Below are 20,314 nucleotides of genomic sequence, written 5' to 3' on the forward strand. Positions count from 1 at the left end.
CCTTGTTACACAATCTTAACTATTACATCACTTCCTTAAGACACATCATCTCCAATTCCAGATAAACACCATCACCCACACTATACATTTTTAACCCTGAAACTCTACATTTGGACCATTATTTTCTCTATTTAACCTTTAACTTTCCTATCCCCACACCATATTATGCTCATGCCTTCACGCATATTCTAGTTCCTACTATTTGGTAACATATTTATATCGTCCCTTATAGTTTCCTTAAGAATTTTCTAGTACCGCACACTCCCTATGTTCACCCTTCCATCCTCCCCTTCTCAACTCATAAACTGGGCCACTGTTACAGTCATCGCCTGGCGGCAGGTTGTAAACCGCCAGGCGGCGTATCAGATTCTGGTTCTATCTCTCTGCTGCACTCACGAATTCCCCAACTCCCCATCAATTCAGTCCAGGTTCAAAACTTAAGAATAACCAACAACTCATTATCCTTTTCTTTTCAATGTATTTATCAGCTCCAAATCCCAATTTCTATGAACCTCTTCTATCATGAACCCTAGACCAGATTATTAATGGAACACTTAGGTTTAAATGTGATTCACTCAATGATACCCTCACAGTATAATTTGCAGGTAACACAAAACCCATGAAACAATAAATTTGCAATCATACCAACACAAAAAAAAAAAATCAATTTGGGACTCTTTACATCTCATTTTACCCAGAACCACAATGAAACAGTGCCTCATCCCCATGTATCGCCTGGCGGTTTGGTCTCACCGCCAGGCAGTTCAATAGCAAACCCAGAATCACAGTGATTTCTAATGTGCCGCCTAGCGGCACCTTCGTGTCCGCCAGGCGATTTCTGGGCGAGAACCCAGAAATGTAAAACAAACTGCATGATTAGGCACAAAACTCATCCAATTCAATTTGTTCAATCACAGGACAGTCAATACGAGTCAAAACAATTAAAAACAACTCCCCTTACCTGGAATTCCTTGCTAAATTCGAGTAGGTGTGCTTATCCTTTCACCAAACCTCCCTAGCCCTTGCTTTCCACTCCAACCTTTGCGTTTTTCAGCCCCAATACCTTACTTTATCAGTCCCAATTCTCGGAAAAAAGCCTCTGCTTATGAGTACCACGAACCCTCAATGCTATTTCCTCTCTTTTAACCCTTGCTCTCACTATCTCTCTCCCTTAATTGCTCCTTTAGTGGCTTACACGAATTTTTAAATAAAAATGATACAAAGGTTAGCCAGTTTGCCTAATTAACCCTCTGTTTTCCAGCCCTTAAGTTACCTCCCTCTTAGCTGCTAGGTTTCTAACCCTTCCACATTCATGCACAAGAAAATTTGGAAAAAAAAAGAATTATTTAGTTCTCACCAAGGTTTGAACCCACTCTCATGCACATACCAAGCCAAGGCCAAACCACTCAACCAACACATGTTTCATGATGACTCCCACAATTTTAAGGATTTATCATCATCCATACGAGTTCAATATATAAGCACACAAAAACACATAATTTAAATAACATCCAAGTGGCACACATAGGACTCGAACCCAAGTCCTCACACACAATAAAGTTCTCTCAACCACTTGAGCTAGTACTTTTCCACGTCATAGCTCCTCGCATTTATTACTTTAAATGTTCTCGCTACCCGTCCTAATTAAATAATTAATTAAATAACTATTTAATTTTCCCGGGTCTTACACTATTTGTGCTCTGGATGTTGTTGGAATCTGGTTTGGCATGCATGAGAGTAGTGGGTTTTGCTGAACTCGCCCAGGCGAGCGGGTTGGTCGCTCAAAACGAAATCTCTCGATTAAGCAAGGAGCTCTCACTTGAGCGAAAACAACAACAACTCACTCCCTCTCTATTTCGAGGGCTCGCCTGAGCGAGTTGGGCTAGCTTGAGCGAGACCTCGACGTGCCCTCTATTTGCAGTCTCGCCCTAACGAAAGCAGGTAGCTTGAGCGAGGGGTCTCTCTCGCCTAAGCGAGAGCTTTTTAGCTTGAACGAGATTGACAGAGTTGAGGGTATATGCGTATGTTTCCCATGATTGGATGATGTGTGCTTTAAACAGTTCAAGTTATGATGCCATATATACTCTATATGATACATTGGGGCTGGAAGTCGATGTCTTTAGCATGAGCTTGGTATGATATATGTTTGGATAGTTGGTTATTTATATATATGTATTGACATGAGATTGGTATGCATGGGAACTCTATGATTGGTTGGGGAAACATGGACAAGGTATGGGTAGGACGTAATCCCATGACTCTCATAGTGGGAGCTCATGGTGGTGCCTCATCTAATGGACGTAATCCCATGGACCCTTCTAGTGAGAGTCCATGGTGGCATCTCATCTATTGGACTTAATTCTATGAACCTCAGGGTGAAAGTTCATGGTGGTGCCTCAATATAAGGACGTATCCCACGAGAGTATCGTGGTGGTGCTTCAAGGCCAGGACGTAATTCCACAAAGGCCTCGTGGTGGTGCCTTATGTAAGGACGTAATTCCACGAAGGTCTCGTGGTGGTGCCTCATTATACGTATCTGGATAGTCTAGTCTTGAAGTCTTAAATGGTTTGGTATCACCTGTGTGGATGTCTGTTATTTATGCTTGACTTTGAAATTGCATGTTGAGTGTTATGATATAAGAATCTTTTACACTAGCTTACCCTTATGCTTGCTTGTATGTTTGTGTTTGGTTTTTCTCTTTGCGATGATAATCAATTTTATTGATGTGAGCATATGTGAGAACTCCTAGCAGTGGTAATAATAATAGGGATGTTGCGATTTGATGGTTATGGACGGGTATCAGGCTCACTATGGAGCCCACAGCTGAAGGAGTTTTATTAGTTTAAGATTCTCTTGTCCTAGACAAGACATTGTGTTACTTTTGAATTATTGTACTTTGTTTTAGGTAGTGTGAGACCTCTTTTTATTTGGTATGGATATCTGTGGGGTACTGTATACCTTCATATCCCAAACTCCATACTCTCTGAATATTTATGTACGTGACGTTTTATTAATTTGAGGTTATCCAATTGGACGTTACAACTAATGTTAATGACTAATTTAGAAATAAATTATTTTGGTAGTCAAAACCTTGGTGGCTAATGTTAGTAACAAATTTAGAAACTAATTCATTATATAAACTATTTTAATTATCAATTTAGAGACCAATTATAATTTTTTGAAACTACTTTAGTTGTCAATAATTTTTATTTTTTAAATTGGTACCTAAATTGGTCACTATATAATAGTGAGTAATTATTTTTTGTCAGTAAAATTTTCTTGTAGTGTAATACCACTTTATAAATTAGATACTTCACCAATAAGTATCTATAAAGTTTTCTAAAGTATCGGATACGGATACGTGACTTAAGTTGAAGTATCGGTGCATCATAGATAACAAATATATAATTAATTTTTAAAATAGTTGTTAATGTAAAAAATATAAGATATGTACAAAAAAAGTTTTTAAAATAACGATTTAAGACAAAAAGAGATTTGCTGAATAACAGTTAAAAGTAAATTATTTATAAAATAATTAATTTTTAAAATAATTAAAGGTAAAACTGGAATAATAAAAGGTGGACACAAAAGAGGATATCCTCTTTATATATTGTTATAGATTATTGTTAATGTTATTTATATTATTATACATAATATTATTATATTATTTATATGTAAGTATAATTGTTATTATTATTATTATTATATATTCTTATTCTTATTATAATTAGTATTATTAGTAATTGTATAAAATAATTAGTATGGTTGATATTTTTAATATTATCACTATTATATATTATATATTATATATTATATATTATATATTATATATTATATATTATATATTATATATTATATATTATATATTATATATTATATATTATATATTATATATTATATATTATATATTATATATTATATATTATATATTATATATTATATATATATTATTATTATTATATATTAGTGTTTATAATTATTACCTTTTTTTATAATTTATATTTCACAGTTTTCATATTATATCTATATTTCAATTTTATTTTGTACATTTATTCTATTTTTATTTACTATAGACTAATATTTCAATTATTTTTATTATTAATACTATTAATAGTAACAAAATGATTATTGTTATTAATTTAAAATTATTATTAATATTATTATTATTATTGATGTTACCGTGTGGAATTACATTTCAATTACTTTTACTATTATGTGTTGTATTAGTATTGATATTATTATTATTATTGTTATTATTATAATTATTATTACATAGTATTAGTATTATTACTAGTATTACAATTAGTATTAGTATTACTTCTATTATTATTTTTTTATTATTGATAATATAATGTATTATAATTTAAATTAATATTAATATTAGTGTTATTAGTAATATTGATATTATTATTATGGGTTATTTTATATTATTAGCATTACTATTATTACACATTTTAATATCAATTTTGTGTTGTTTTTTTATTTTTTATGAGATCGTATTTTATTATATGCTTACCTTTTTATTTTAACAAAACTTTTCAATATATATCAATATGTTACAGAGTTTATATCTGCGTGTATTTGTTTATATCTGTGTGTGTTTCTGTTTCTATCAACTTCATATTATATCTATTTTATACTAGATCATTCATATTCTACAATATATTTACATTTTAATTTTATCTTATACATATACTCTACTTCTATTTAGTATGAGATCGTAATTGAATTACTTGCACTTTTTTTCTTTTTATTAGTATTATTATCAGTTGTATAATCCATTAATTTTATTAGCTGTATTTTTCTATAATCTAATACTTAAGGCCAATTATAATTTTTGTTTAGAAAATGATATAATTGAGAATTTTTGAAACTGAAACTGAGACTCAATATAAACAAAAAATTAAACAGAGACTTAGTTGAAACTTTTCATGTAAATTGAAAATCAAATCACTAATTAAACTTTATTTATTTAAACATTATATAATTTTTTTTAAATCTATAATCATGTACTAATATACAAAATATTTACATATAAAATTATTTTAATATATATTATTATATTATAATATAATTAATTATTATTTTTACATTATTCAACTTTTTATTTTTATAATATATTATGAATAATTTTAATAGTTAAATATTTATTTTTTAGACAAATATAATAATAATTATATTATTAAAAAAATTAAAATAAAATAAAAAACCGTGTGTATGCACGCATCACAGACTAGTTTTTGTTAAGAAAACATTAGTCATTTTCATTAGTTTATAATTTAAATGAAAATCTGATTCTTTTATTTATAATTTAAACGAATCCAAACATGTATCCATATTTATTTTAATTCAAATACTTCCCATATATATATATATATATATATATATATATATATATATATATATATTAGTGTTTGTGTTAGATTTCTTTCTCTGCAGAATAATAGAGTACAATCTTTCAATAAAATATTATAATGTTATTTTACGATATTTTCTCATGTTATTAAACTACTTTTTATCAATTTATATTTGCCTCTATCCTTTCTTGATTTTATAATATACTCTAAATTGAAAAAAAAATTAAAACGTTTAATAAGAATAATAAATAAGTAAAAGAATTATCAATTTACTATTTTAATATTTTAAATTTTCTTCCTATTTTATATTAACTTATTTATAATAATGTAAAACTAATCTCTAAGAAGGATTAAGGACTAACATTCAACTATTGTCATTGTCATGATGTCATGAGAATTCTTAAATGTGTTTTTTGTTTCAAACCTAAACTCTTTAAACTTTGATGGTATAGTACACTGTCGAAGAAGCAGACTTGATGACCAAAAACACATACCAATTTGAAGTTTATATAGTTCTCTGCCAATTATAGAGTTGTTGTCATAATAAATTTGTTGTCAATTATATGGAATTATAATATCAAAATTTATGCAATAATTATAAAATTGATTGACAAATGGACCACATTAATGGAAATAATTGAATATGTGAATATCTCATATGATCTCACATATCACATATTTGGGAAACTTTCAACATTCTCTCAATTGGTTCATTATTTTCATTATCGATCAATACAAGAAACTAAATGCAAGGATCATGGTGACATGTTCTCCAAAAGTGAGTATTATCTCCCATGTATTACAATATATTAAGTCTATTATCAAATACTCTTAACTATAATGAATAAACCATATGTTTATTCTAGATCAAATGAAATTTCTCAAAATAAACAAATATGTGCACAACAAAATGAGAAAAATTGACTAAGAGTTTTATCAAAGTAAAAATAATGATTGTCACAACATGGAACCAAAATCCCATTTGTGCTAAATGATCCTTAAAATTCTTTTAAAATTCTTTAATGGCATGCCTTTAGTCAAAGGACCGACAATCATCAACTCAGTGCTAACATGCTCAATGACCACTTAACATATTTTCTTATGGCTAGATATTTAATGTCAATGTGCTTAGTTTGACTTCCACTTCTATTATTATTAGCCCAAAATTAAGGTAACAGAGTTATCACAATAAAACTTCAATGGCCTAGCATTTGAATCCACAACTATAAACACAGATATAAAACTCTTCAACTATACACCATGTTAGGTAGCCTCAAAATAAGAAACAAACTCACCTTCCATACCTGATACTGGAAGTAGCCTCTCCCAAGCACCCAAGGTGATTCTATTCGTGAAAATGAGGAGATTTCCCAAAACTCTCGTAGAAACATGATTAAATAACCATATTCGCGTATTGGGATCGTTATTCTCGCCTAGCGGCTTCATTCTTGCCCAACGAGGCCTAAAATCGACGCTCTCAGATATGTAACTCACTAGGCGGGCCATATTTTCGCCCAACCACTAGAATACTACAGTTCTTGACTGTCATTTTAGCCCAGCGAGTCACCATCTCGCACAACGAGTAAGCCTGGCACCCAATGGTGGTTTTTCAGCCTTCCAAGGGTTGTCCAAGGCAGTATATACCTAGAGGTGAGTCCTTTCTCCATGCTTGCATTGTTGGGCGCGATTTTGGTGCCCCCGACATGGGTATTTGTCTAAAAATCAATCTTTCTTGTCCAATCATGCTTCATTGAGTTCCAACTTGTTTTCCTCCACCAGAATTGCTTCATATTGTTTTATTTCATGCATTCATAATAGAGATTAAAAGTAAAGAAAGCATAAAACAACTAAAATACAAAACAATGCAAAAACAACATAAACTTGAGGATTAAACAAGATAAAGGCTATGAAGAAGTTGATTTTATTCACGAAATTTAACACCAATAAAAGGTAGAAAACAACGTTATTAATGAGCTTTTTTAATTTGGGGCTTTTGTGGCCCTGAGGCTTTTTTGGCCCCAATCCACGTAGGTTAAGGCCAAGCCCTTTGGGTTGAGCCAAATTGAGGCTCTGAGTACGATTCTCTTCAATTTTATATGAAGGAAGGAGTTATTTTATCAAATGATTTAAAAGGAACAATCATATGTCAATCCTTATCCTTAATGCACTCGTATAATAATTCAAACAAAAGACATTACTTAACCATCACACCATAAAATATTTCACCTTACAATATAAATATAAAATAAAGTTATATACTCCTCATTATTTTAACAAAATAAAATGTGCATTTTTAATTCATCTTCAACCTCAAAACCAACAACGCACCCACGATTAAGAAAAGGTGTCAATTGCCATAAGCAAGTGATAGCGTTTTGCATTACATGAGTACACAAAACAAATATCGCATTCCTAAAATGATTCCAGCAAAGCTTAGAAGGGTCGTAATGTAGATGATCCAAAATCTTATGTACCCATAACCGTAAAGTCCAACAGTGGATTTGCGTCACCTCGTCAATAGTGACACCTCCGACGCCCATAAAATTATGTTTGATATCAAATACAAGAAAAACACAAATAAAAAGTCCAAAAGAATAACCACGACATATTCAAAACAATAAGCAAAGGTATTTATCCTTGTTCTGATACCAAATGTAAAATTAATACGCGAAAAAAGGATGAAGGACTGACCTTCGGTCATTGACACTATGTCATGAGAATCCTTTAATGTGCTTTTTCGTTCCAAAGCCTCACTCTCTCGACTTTGATGGTATAATATAATGTAGAAGAGAGCATATTTGATGATCCAAAACACAGAGCACCTACAAAATTTATAGAGTTCTTTACCGTCACAAAGCACTTGCAATAATAATAATAATAATAAATTGTTGTCGATTATATGGGATTACAGTATCAAAATTTATATACTTAATGCTATAATTAGTAAGGTAATCCTATTAAATTCAGATGTTATAATGGAGACTAATTCTTTAATTTAAAAACTAAAACTACAAGTACATTAACTAGATTGAAAAAAAAATACATGGATGGTTATATTTCTTAATTACTCTTTATAGAGATTTTTAAAATGTTACTGTTTTAAGAGAGTAAAAAATTATATTTGGGTGGTTAAATATGAATACATTTGTTGGTCCTTAACTTTCGGTAAAAATTAGAATTAGTTCTTCTTTGAAGCTTTGACCCAATTTAATTCTCCAACTTTAGAAATGTGTGAATTTAGTCATTTTAACCAAATTTTGTTAAGTTTATTTGACGTTTCAAATGCATTTCATGATAGCATTGAGTTATTTACACCGTTTGACACATTTATGCTTTAATAGTAGTTGAAAAACACTTTTAAAACGTCAAAGAAACTTTAAAATGACTAAATTCACGTATTTATAAAGATAGAAGACTAAATTTGTTCAAAGCTTCAAAGAGAGATTAATTCTAATTTTTATTACAAGTTTTAAGTTTTGGGACAAAAAAACATATTTAACCCTTTATATTTTTACATTTTTGATCAAATAAACACCATATTTTTATTTTATTCATACAATAATTTACACCAATAATTTTATTTTAAAAAAGGTAAGAATATTTTGATAACTCGTATATTTTATATAACACTTCACAATTTTATTATAGAAAAAAAATGTGAATAAAAGAGTAAATAAAAAAACTTTTAATTATTATTATTATTAATATATTATTATATTATAATTTGTTTTTCAATCAATTATATATATATATATATATATATATATATATATATATATATATATATATATATATATATATATATATATATATAGAAAATTTGTTTTTTTTTTGGAAAAAAAAATTTAATTGTAAAAGAATTGTATTGTTATGAGTTGTGAAGGTATATAAATGTTGTATCACAAATTTTCACAACATTCTATCACCTTTATTATATTTCGTCCAACCTTAGTCAGAGGTCTCTCTGAATAACAGAACATGCGTTTGTCTTTTTTCTATAAGTGTGAGAGACCACAACTTGAGTTGTTTCGTGTTTATTTTTGCATTCTAGGAAAACTTCAAATTTTGTTTCTTCTTTACTCGGTGTACGTTTCTTCCTCACACTTTGCTTTTTTTTTTTTTTTTTTTTTTATCTTTTCCATTTTGTGTTTCAAAACAAAGAATAATGTGACTTGTCATAATTTCGGATAGTCTTTTCTGGGTTTGAATGATGCATGCAAAATGGTGTAGAAAAGAGGAACATGAATGAAACAAAGTGTAATTTTGTTTCCATTTTGTGCTTCAAGACACACACACCTTGTATCATTTTTTTTATCACCATTTTTTGTTTCCAAGGTTGCATGTAATAAGTTGTGATTATCTAGAAAAACATGATAGAAGAAAATGTTGACCAATAAATGCCGGAAAGAAAGAATTTCTATGAGAACTATCAGGTCGTAAAATAAATCTAAAGTCTAAAAGGTAAAAAAAAAATATAATTTATTTATAATTTTTAATATATTCAATAATTTTAATCATTAAGATAGGAATAACTTAAATATAATTTATATATATATATATATATATATATATATATATATATATATATATATATATATATATATATATATTCCGAAACACTTTTAAAAACAAAAAACGAAAAAACTCTAAATTACAATGATTGATATTTTTTACGGTACTAACTCAACTAGAGTTGTCAAAACGGGTAACCCAGTCCGACCCGACTCGATCCACCATGGGTTTATGATTTAGTGAGCCAACCCAACCTGACTCACTTTTTAGCGAAGTCAAAAAAATTCGAACCCGACCCGGACCACCACGGGTTGGCGGGTTAAACGGGTTGCTCACGAGTTCACTTAATTAAAAAAATACAATTTTTTGTTTATTTTTTAGTCAAAACTAAATTATAATTCTAATTAAAATTTAAATAAACTTTAATACAATCCAAATACAAACCAAAAAAAAAATACAAATTATTTATGTGTTAGGCTAAAAAAAACAACCTAACATGACCCAAATGTAAAGCCTAACTTAATAAAAAACAAAAACACTTGTGTGACCCTTTTATCTGCGGGTTGGTGAGCCAACTCGGCTCATCACAAGTTCAACCCGGGTGAGCCAGGTTCTAGATGAGCCGGGTCAAAAATCAATCCGTATTGAAATTTGTAAAAAAAATTCAACCCAACCTGGTTCGAACTCGTGGTGAGCCAGGTTGGTTCGCGGGTTCCAACCCATTTTGAAAGCTCTAATCTCAACATACTTTATGTTAAAATATCTTTTAAGATAAAAATATTTTAAATTTTTTTTTAATTACGTAGGATATGTTTTTTTTTTTGTTTCTACAATATAATAGAAATTTATGCAGAAACTTATGAGGTTTAACAAATTACCAATACATCTTTACTAATATCATGTCATAATTGTGTTAAGACTGTATCATTCTTTTTCTCAATTCTTTAAGTGAAGTGAATAATCTCATTACCAAAAATTGACCCAATCATATGGAACAATTGTGATTTCAATGAATTGGTATAGAAGAAAATGGTTTGAAAAATTGCAACATTAGATCATATGATCGGAGGTATGTGCATGATTGTGCTTAATTTTTAAATATCCTCTGATGAACCAATGATAATTATAGTAGAATTGTGAGTTATGAATCATTCTTTGAGGATTTATTCTTGAATGTGATAGTGTGGTTGTCATTTTATATTTTATGACATGTACCGCTTAATAGTTTGGAAAATCTAAAACAAACTTAAGAAACGAAGTTTTTTATTTAAAATTTATTTTTTGAGCTGTTTTTGATGTAAAATTATTTATTAAATTGTCATAATTAATTTTATTTAACATTTATTCTTCAATTGATAATAAGACTAATCTATTTAATCTTTTTTGAGACGTTCTTGACACTGGAATTGTTAACATTATTTTATATGTTACATATGAATTTGAAAAATAATTTAATCTTTTGATATAATTAAAAGTGTCAATTGGTTTATCATTTTCCTAACCTATAATTTTTTTAAAGATATTTAATTATGAAAATAAATCAAATCCATCGTATCCAACAAATTATCACGTTTTAAAGAATTTTCAAGATTTAATCTTTTTTCTTTCAAAAATGTACTTGTGACTTTAATTTTCTAAGACTACATAAAAAAATATCTTCATATATTTAAAATTGTTCAAATCTACTCTAGTGTGATAATATTTTTATCTACAATATAAAAAAAAGTAATCAATTCTAAGCTATTCTTGAAGAGATTTACAATTTCATTCTCAATGTTTTCATCAAATTATTTCTTTTTGCTCCTAATACATTTTTCACAAAAATTAGGTTCTTCTTAACTTGATAGTAAGTCTTTTTTTCTCTAAACTTGAATTATCTTTTTACAGAAAACCAACTTTTAATTATGCTCTAATTAATCTATTATCCACCAAAAGACTAACTCCTAATCCAATTAATAGTTTTGTAGAAAAATTTTAGTTCCTTGTCAAAATATATGCAAAAAAATTCTTGAAACTCGTAAATCGAAAAATACTAAAAAAAATAAAACTAGGCAAAAACAAAACACATTTTATAATTTTTGTTCAAATCCAAAGCAAAATAAAAACTACACCAACACAAATATAAACAAAAAACATTACACACGGGACAAATATGAGATTGAAGGAATGTAATATGCTAATACCCTAAAAAAATGAGTCTTAGAAGAGAAGAAGATAAGGAGACGCAAAAAAAAAAGTCACAAAGAGATAAAAAGTGTAAGACGCCTTTATGACATTAATTGTTGTTTAATGTGACGTGGAAAAGTACTAGCTCAAATGGTTGAGAGTACTTTGGTTGTGTGAGAGGACTTGGGTTTAAGTCCTAAGTATGTTAATTATGTGTGATTGTTTTGTTATTGATCCATAAGGATGTTGATATCGCGCAGCGGAATGACTAAACAATGGTCAAAAATCAAGAGGGGGGGTGAATTGGATTTTTAAAAATCTTGACAGGTTTTAAAATTTTTCTCAAAATTTAATTAAATAACTTAAAGTAATAGATGCTTTAAATACAAGTGCAGATAAATAAAGAGTTTAAGGGAAGAGGAGCACACTAATATTTATACTGGTTCGGATCAAAAGACCCTACGTCCAGTTGTTAATCTCTTAAACAAGGAGATTAACTCAATCACTATAATAATCAAAATTACAACAGATTTATATGAGAGAAAAGATTAGAAAACACCTCTCTTGAACAACCACAAGAGATGACCAAAACTCCCCCTGAATCTCACAGAGGATGACCAGCTCTCCTAGCAACAGCACAGCACTCAATCTTCTAAGAACTCACTTAGAAAAAGTTATCGCTCACTCACACTAGGTTTTTCAAGCTTTCTTTAAGAATCTCACAGAGCCACACTTTGCAGTCACAGCTAAAGAACTCTGAATCTTAAAAAGGTATTTTTCAAGTTGAACTGCAGTTCTTTAAATAGAGTTCTCGAAAAATAGAGCCGTTATGTTCCAACTGCCAAGGATAATCGATTATCACTAAGGATAATCGATTATTCCAGTAGGTTTTCGAAATTTAAGTTAAAAACTGAATCTTTGTGTTTCAACTGCCAAGGATAATCGATTATCACTGAGGATAATCGATTATTCCAGTAGGTTTCCTGAAAAATAAATTTTGAACAGGATAATCGATTATTTCAGGAGATAATCGATTATTCCAGTAGGTTTTCGAAAAATACAAGTTCTGCACAGATAATCGATTATCAATAGTGATAATCGATTATCACTGTAATTTTTCTAAAAATAAGAAACCTTCTAGAAAGACGAATGCCATGCTGCTGATTCTAAGTTTAATTTAAACTATTCTACAATACACTTATTTTATTTTACAAGATAACATTTGCATAATTGAACACTTTGTCTTCATCTTGATCATCATTCAAAATCACTTGACTTCCTTCTTTTTGCCAACAATCTCCCCCTTTTTGATGATGATCAAAAATATGTTTAAGGACTTGTTGCTACCTGCAATTTAGAGACTTGCAAAGAGAATGGTTAAGATAAAATAATGTGTTTTGAGCATTTAAACTTATTCTCCCCCTTTTTTGATCATATGAGAAAAGGGTAGAACTCCCCTTAAATGAAATAATGCTTGAGGGCACACAGCAGGAAAATAAAAATACTTAATCATTTATTGATTCAGAAATGAAAAGAGACTACAAACAGTGGAAAAACATATGTTAGAGAATTCTCCCCCTAAAATTCTGCACTCATGTCATCATCATGAGTGAATTCCTCGTCAAATCTATTTTCTAAGTTGGAAATTCTAGTATCAATCCCCCTAATGAGTCCGACAACTTCTTCATGACGAGAGGTAGACAGAAGAAATAATTCTTCTAGTCGTTTGTTCATGTTGGCTATGTTGTCTTCGATAGAGAAAGATGAGCCAGCACCACTTGAAGAGCCAACATTGTGTGTAGCAGGAGGTATGGGATCAGCAGGAGGAAGTTCTTCATCTTCAGCGTCATAGTTGGGCATATCATTACGATGGACATAAGTATCACCAAGAGGAACAAGTTTCAGCTGTTTGAGAGAGCTTTCAGCAATTTCATTGGCACGTAAAGTACTTTGACAAAGCTCCCCGGTGGTATCAACTCCTTTGTATTCGCAAATCCTGGAGATTAAGAGGGAATATGGGAGAGGATATTGTGGATACCTCTTTGCTTTGAGCATAGTGTCTAGGATTAGACTAGACCATTTTATCGGAACGCGATTTAGAATCGCATACATGATGAGAAGGTCAGCCTCTGAGCACTGAGCATGATTGGTTCCTCTAGGACACAAAATCCAGACAATTAAGTAATGGATCAGTCTCTCATCCATTTTTAGTCCTCCCGCCAATAATTGTCTCCCAACATCCTGTGCTGGGTTGCGTAAGAAGGATTGATAAGCCAAGATTCGATTGAAGCCAGCAATGCCATGGAGAATTGATTCTGCAGCATCATTGATGGGAAATTTAGCCACATTTTCCCAAATGTCATTGTCGATGATGATGTCCACTCCCTTCACCTTTGATAGAGCAACTTCATCTCTGATCTTGAGATTATAGTAGAACACTCGTACAAGATCAGGATAGTAGTTTCCATGCATTTCCACAAATGGTCTGATGCCTTGAAAATTAAAGAGAGCAGGAAACTCAAAACCTGCAGTTGTGAATTTTCGAAGAGTAATGTACTTTGGGGAGATGAGTGCTTTGTTTTTCCAAATCTGAACGAATTCATCTCTTCGATCTTCATCAGAGATCCAACCTTCGATGGATGCTGATCGAATGGAAGGTTGGGTTGGACGTGAAGCAGTTCGTCTACGTGTTGGGATCTTTCTCCGAGATGATTCTGCCATGGTGCTGATTGCAAGAGCAAATGATGATATGTTTAGGGTTTTGTTTGAAGAAAAAGGGGTAAATGATGAGAGGAGTTCGTTTCTGCGTGAATAGTGAAAATTTGGACACAGAATTTATAAAGAGAAGGCTCCCAACGGCTAAAATGTGAAAATCAAAGCAAATCTAGCCGTTACAACGGCTATTTTTTCGAAAATTTTGACATAACGACGTGCAATAATCGATTATCCTGAGTGATAATCGATTATTGTTTCATAATATGAATTCCAGAAGTGATTGGTATGAGCAGATAATCGATTATTGTAAGTAATAATCGATTATTCCAGAACGATTTTGAGTATTTTGATCAGGGTCATGATAATCGATTATTCTGTTTGATAATCGATTATTCCAGAAATATAGAACTTTATTTTGGGAGAAGATAATCGATTATTCTGCTTGATAATCGATTATTCCAGGAGTGTAGAACTTATTTTGGGAGAAGATAATCGATTATCATGAGTGATAATCGATTATTGAGTGTTGATTTACGAAAAAATGAAGATTATTGCTTTTTCAAGAGACTTCTAATATCCCTAAATCTCTCCTAAGCTCATAAAATCTGTCTTTGGCTAAAGGCTTTGTGAAAATGTCTGCCAATTGATGCTTGGTGTCTACATAGTCTATTACACAATTTCCTTTACTTATGTGATCCCTTAAGAAGTGGTGTCTAATTTCTATGTGTTTTGTCCTAGAATGCATTATTGGATTTTTAGTTAAGTTTATGGCACTAGTATTGTCGCATTTTAGAGGTATATGATTTAGATAGATACTGTAATCTTCTAATTGTTGCTTCATCCATAGGATTTGAGCACAACAATTGCCAGCAGCAATGTATTCAGCCTCTGTAGTTGACAAAGCCACACAGGCTTGTTTTTTGGAGTGCCAAGAAACTAATGAGCTTCCTAAGAGATGACAAGTACCACTGGTACTTTTTCTATCTATTTTACAGCCACCATAATCAGCATCAGAGTACCCTATTAAACTAAGTGAAGCCCCAGAAGGATACCAAAGTCCAAAGGATATAGTTCCTTTAAGATATTTTAAGATTCTTTTTACTGCTATAAGATGTGATTCCTTAGGATTAGCTTGATATCTAGCACAAACGCATACAAATTGCATAATATCAGGTCTACTTGCAGTAAGATATAAAAGAGATCCTATCATACCTCTAAACATGGTTTGATTTACCTCAATACCTGATTCATCTTTATCCAAATAGCAGGAAGTTGCCATAGGAGTATTTGCTGCTTTAGCACTATCCATTTCAAATTTTTTAAGTAATTCCTTACAATATTTGGATTGAGATATGAAAGTCCCTTCATCCATTTGTTTAATTTGTAAACCAAGGAAGAAGTTTAATTCTCCCATCATTGACATTTCAAACTCACCCTGCATTATGCTTGCAAAACCTTCACATAGAGATTTATCAGTTGATCCAAAAATTATATCGTCAACATACACTTGAACTAATAAAATGTGTTTATCTACTCTTTTAATAAACAAAGTTGAGTCTATTTTACCTCTTTCAAAATCATTTTCGAGCAAAAATGTGCTTAAGCGTTCATACCAAGATCTAGGTGCTTGTTTCAAACCGTAAAGTGCCTTTTTCAATTTATAAATATGATTTGGAAATTTGTAATCCTCAAAACCAGGTGGTTGTTCAACGTACACATCTTCTTTGATAAAACCATTTAGGAAAGCACTTTTGACATCCATTTGATATAATTTAAATTTCATAATAGAGGCATAAGCAAGAAGTAAGCGTATAGCTTCTAACCTTGCAACAGGGCCGTATGTTTCATCATAATCTATACCTTCTTCTTGTCGATATCCCTTTGCCACAAGCCTAGCTTTGTTCTTAGTAATATTTCCATCTTCATCCATCTTATTTCTAAAAACCCATCTTGTTCCAATCACTTGAAGTGATTCATCTCTTGGAATCAATTCCCATACTTTATTTCTTTCAAATTGATTGAGCTCTTCTTGCATTGCAATGCACCATTGATCATCTTGAAGAGCTTCTTGAACATTCTTTGGTTCAATCTGCGAGACAAAAGCAACATTCATACAAAAATTGTTCATATTTCTAGTGATTACCCCTTTTGAAATATCACCAATGATGTTGTCTAGAGATAGTCCTCTTGGTGACTTCCAGCATTTTTCAAGATCTTCAGATTGATAAGGTGGATTCTCATTTAAATACATCTCATCAAGGGCTTCCTGAATATATTCTTCATCACCTGTAATTTGCTTATTTGACTCAAGAGGGTTCACCTCAAGGTCCACAACTTCATCAAAGACAACATGCATGGATTCTTCAACATTCAAAGTTCTTCGATTAAAGACTCTATATGCTTTACTAGTAAGAGAATATCCTAGAAATATTGCTTCATCAGCTTTAGAATCAAATTTTCCTAGATTTTCTTTTCCATTATTTAAAACAAAACACGTGCATCCAAAAATTTTAAGATGAGCAATATTTGGCTTTCTACCTTTAAATAATTCATAAGGAGTAATCTTTAAAATAGGCCTAATAAGCATTCTATTTAAAACATAACATGCAGTACTCACAGCATCAGCCCAAAAGTATTTAAGAACATTATATTCATTTAGCATTGTTCTAGCTAGTTCCTCTAAGGATCTATTTTTCCTCTCTACAACTCCATTCTGTTGAGGTGTCCTAGGTGCAGAGAAATTATGCAAAATTCCATTTTTATCACAAAATTTTTCAAATGACTCATTTTGAAATTCCCCACCATGATCACTTCTTATAATCTTAATTTTCAAATCTTTTTCATTTTGAACTAATTTTGAAAATTTTTTAAATGCTTTAAATGCTTCACTTTTTAAGGTAAGAAAGAAGGTCCAAGTAAACCTAGAGTAGTCATCCACAATAACAAGAACATAATAATTTCCTCCATAACTCTTAATCCTATAGGGACCAAATAAATCCATATGCAACAGCTCTAAAGGCTTTGAAGTAGATAAAATATTTTTTGAATGAAAAGATGATTTTACTTGTTTTCCTTTTTGACAAGCAGCACATATTTTATCTTTTTCAAATTTTATTTTTGGTAAACCGATTACTAATTCCTTAGACATCAACTTATTCAACTGTTTCATGTGAATATGAGCAGCCCTTTTATGCCACAACCAAGGATTTTCTTCCTTTGCAACTAGACATGTTATATCACTAGATGATGCACAATCAAGATCAATTAAATAGATGTTGTTGTGTCTCATACCTTTCAAAGCAATTTCATTAGAATCCTTTTGGTGGATAGTGCAGTAATCACTTTCAAAGATGACTTTGAGACCTTTGTCGCATAGTTGACTAATAATGAGAAGATTGTGCTTCAGTCCTTCTACAAGTAGCACATCCTTGATCTCCAAGGTATCTCCTCCACCAACATCTCCAATTCCAATTATTTTTCCTTTGTTGTTATCTCCATATGTAACAAATCCTTGATCCTTTCTTTTGAGATTCTTGATCTTCCTTTTATCACCTGTCATGTGTCTTGAGCATCCACTGTCAAGGTACCACAATGATTTTCTAGCTTTGGAAGTTAACTACAAAATAAAAATAATTTCTTTAGGTCCCCATTAACTTTATTGGGTCCTTGGGGTTAGAGAGATATAAGAATTATCTAGCAATAGGCATCCAAGTATACTTCCCATTTGGAACATCATAATGTTTAATATTGCATTTATTTGATGTATGCCCCTTTTTCATGCAATAAAAACAAGTAGCTAAACAAGTATTTCTATAGTGAGCAGTTCCTTTTTCTACCCATACTCTGCGAGTCTTTTTATTTTTAGGAACATATTTATTTCTACTTAGATTCTTCTTCTCAAAAGCATGTTTTTCAAAAGATTTATTTTCTAAAGCATCTTTAAGTTGTTTTTCTAAAATCATTAAGTCAAACATATAGCTTTTGCAAGATTCACATTCAACTGCCTCAATTTCTCTATTTTCTAAACTTAAGATTTTATTTTTCAAAACAATTTCTTCTTCTAGAGATTTTTCAAGATTGTCTTGTAATTCTTTAAAATCCTTTTTCAATTTTTTGTGAGCAATATCTAATTTACTGGATTTAGCAAGCAATTCTTGAAAAGCATCATAAAGAGAATCATAATCATTTTCATTGTCAGAAGAGCTTACCTCACTGTCAGAATGATCATCATTGGCCATTAAGCAAAGGTTTGCCTCTTCCTCATCAGATCCTTCAGAGTTGGATGAACTTGAGGCATTATCTTCCCACGCAATGTATGCCTTTTTCTTATAATATTTCTTGCTTTTCTTTTCATCACTTCTTTTTGAATTTGGGCAGTCTGCTTTTACATGACCAGTTTCTCCACATCCATAGCATTTAAAGTTTGAGGAGCTTCCTTGATTCTCCTTCTTATTACTCTTGAATTGATTTCTTCCTTTGGACTTCATGAACTTTGTGAACTTCTTTATCATTAGACTGAGATTCTCATCATCATCAGAATCTTCTTCCTCTTTTTGCTTTTTGCCTTTGACAACCTCAGTTTTGAATGCAATATTTTTCTTTCTTCCTTGATCTTCTTCATCATTCAGTCTTCCCAGCTCAAGTTCGTGCTCTCTCAGTTTTCCAAACAGAGCCGCCATTGTCATTGTTGCAAGATTCTGTGACTCCGTGATAGCCGTCACCTTTGGCTGCCAAGTCCTATTCAAAGATTTAAGAATTTTTATGTTAAGTTCATCAGTATCAAATGTTTTACCTAGCCCATTGAGATGGTTGACAATGTGTGTGAACCGCTTCTGCACATCGTAGATGGTTTCTCCCTGTTGCATTCGAAACATCTCATATTCTTGTATCAAGGAGTTCTTTCTAGCTCGTTTAACATCGTCAATTCCTTCATGAGTCACTCGAAGGATTTCCCACATCTCGCGTGCAGTGGTGCAAACAGAAATTCTGTAGAACTCATCAAGAGTTAGAGCAGATGATATAATGTTTCTGGCTTTAACGTCATATTGAGCTCGCCTGTTTTCATCAGCAGTCCATTGAGCAAAAGGCTTTGGTTCCTGCACTTCATTAACAACGTTAACAGGCACAAATGGTCCATTCAAAACAGCATCCCAAATACCCCTATCAACTGATTCTAAAAATATTTGCATTCTGACTTTCCAAAAAGGATAGTTTTCACCCGTGAAAAGTGGAGGTCTATTAATAGACGCACCTTCAGCAAAAGTTTGATTTGACCCTACCATTTTCGAAAATTTTGAATGACTATCAAAGCAAGCTCTGATACCAATTGTTGGTATCGCGCAGCGGAATGACTAAACAATGGTCAAAAATCAAGAGGGGGGGTGAATTGGATTTTTAAAAATCTTGACAGGTTTTAAAATTTTTCTCAAAATTTAATTAAATAACTTAAAGTAATAGATGCTTTAAATACAAGTGCAGATAAATAAAGAGTTTAAGGGAAGAGGAGCACACTAATATTTATACTGGTTCGGATCAAAAGACCCTACGTCCAGTTGTTAATCTC

Source organism: Vigna unguiculata, chromosome 11 (assembly GCF_004118075.2).
Source record: "Vigna unguiculata cultivar IT97K-499-35 chromosome 11, ASM411807v1, whole genome shotgun sequence".
Classification (NCBI taxonomy): Eukaryota; Viridiplantae; Streptophyta; class Magnoliopsida; order Fabales; family Fabaceae; genus Vigna; species Vigna unguiculata.